General features: G+C 36.9%; 1 pseudogene; it reads left to right on the top strand.

Annotated features, from left to right (window-relative positions):
• The first annotated feature begins 351 nt into the window (after positions 1 to 351).
• Positions 352 to 1,343, top strand: LOC143671690 (RAD51-associated protein 1 pseudogene; annotated as a pseudogene).
• Positions 1,344 to 2,101: the final 758 nt, after the last annotated feature.

The following is a 2,101-nucleotide window of genomic DNA, read 5'->3' on the forward strand; positions in this document are numbered from 1 at the left end:
AATTGATTAGTCAGACAGGTCCGGCCACAAGCCAGTACTGAATCAGAGCATTTCAGAGCAGAAACGGCCTTTGGAAATCAACCAATCCAATTCACACTGTTTGAGATGAGGAAACAGAGGTTAACAGTGGGGAAGGTGATTGTTCAGCAGTTACAAAGTATAAGATCCAGAATCAAATTCAGTACCTTTTGACTGCTAAACTTCATATTCTTTTCCCCGCACCCGACTACCTCTTGGATTTGAGTAGTTTTTTGTTTGAACTGCATTGCAAAATATCTGCCTGAAAGGAGTTGAAACCACCAGTGCTTCCAAGAACATGAGACCTGCAGATTTGCTTCCTTGAAATGGACCATGGTGTGGCCTGTGCGGCATAAGAAACCAATTACTCACAGTGTGAGGACTCTTGACAGTAACGATGATTCTATTTCTTCAGCAGCACCTTTAAACAAGAAACTCAAAATGACAGAAAAGGAGTTAAAAGGAGACAAGTGTCAACACCTAAACTGAAGAATCTCGAGAAGGAAGATAACCCAGTACAGGAAAAAAAACCCTAAAAAAGGATGGCTTTAGATGACAAGTTGTGCAAGAGAGGCTTAGAAGTTGCACTAGCTTTATCAGTGAAGAACTTTCAACAGTCACCATTGATGTGCAGAAATCTCAAGATAAACACATTGAAAAACATGACAATACCGAAACAGAAACAATAAGTTTTCTCATACCTCTAATCGCAGTGTAGACAGCAATTACTTCGATTCAGATAAGATTACTGAGGAAGATGAGTTTCATGATGTTCAAGGGAAAAGAAAATTGGCATCTAAAGTTATTGTACAACAGAGGAAGATTATCCTGGAAGGCAGGGATGGTGATAGTGTAAATGCCTCTGAACCAGACTTTGCAATAGTGAAGATTCTGGGGGTGATTCTGATTTTAGCGAGAGTGAAGATGATGACGAGTTCACCATGAGAAAAACTAAAGCCAAAGAAATTAAAAAGAAAAAAGTGAAGGTAAAATCTCCAGTAGAGAAGAAACCTAAATCCAAATGTAATGCTTTGGTGACTTCAGAAGACTCTTCGCCAGCTGCCATCAAATCAAAATCTCACCCTTCACCAAAAAAGGCTTATTTTTCTTCAGTGGCCATTAGGAAACCATTACAAATATGCAATCCTTCAGCTGAAAGCAAGAGACCTAAGTGAGTCCCACCAGCCGTATCTGGAAGTAGCAGCAACAGCAGCCCCCTGGCAGGAGCGTCCATTAAGTCGTGTCAGAGTCTTCACCTTGGCTTGTCAAGATTTGCATCCAAATGCCACTATATTATAATGACATATAATTTCTCTGGGCATTAAAGAGGACTATTTTACACCATAACTTCATTAAAACTACCATGGTTTCTATAAATAAAATCTCTTGGGTTGATCAGTATGAGAACTCATATAGCTGAGTGTGGTAGCAAATAAATCTTTAAGAGAATCACAGTTTTACACAAGTGCTTATATATAAGTTGTGCTTATGGTTTGAGGAGGGTATTGTAATATAAAGGAATCCTTTAACATTCATAGAAGTGATCTCTAGCCATTTTGTGATTATGTTCTCTGAAAAGTAAGCTATTCAGTATTACAAGATGTTTATAAAAATTATCTTTTAGTGTCATATCCTGAGGAGCATATTCTGTATTTTCTTATGTATAAATAAGTCATTCTCATGGTTGTCTTTTTGACTTAGAGGAAGTCCACATCACATACTGTTCTTTTCTAGTAACATGATGTTCCTTTCTAACTTTGTCTCATTTATGCTTACTTAATTGTTCAGTGTTTCTCTGGCAAGAAAAATATTCCCATTTCCCTCAGAAGAAATTTCTGCACTCTTATATGTTTCATAAACTACATTGTCAGTTTTACAGCAAAGATATTCCATATTTTAGCCAAATATTGTTACATAAAAATTCAGGATTATTTTACATATTAAAGCAGTTGCCGTAATATGGCATGTCTCCTGCTGAGAAATAGAGGCTTATTGTATGGCAAACAGATTTTGCATGTTATGAAGCATTCATTGTCAAAACCTTTAATAAAAGTGAAAATGTTTCAAGATGCTCTTTTCCTTG

The sequence above is a fragment of the Tamandua tetradactyla genome, chromosome X (genome assembly GCF_023851605.1).
Source record: "Tamandua tetradactyla isolate mTamTet1 chromosome X, mTamTet1.pri, whole genome shotgun sequence".
In the NCBI taxonomy this organism is placed as follows: Eukaryota; Metazoa; Chordata; class Mammalia; order Pilosa; family Myrmecophagidae; genus Tamandua; species Tamandua tetradactyla.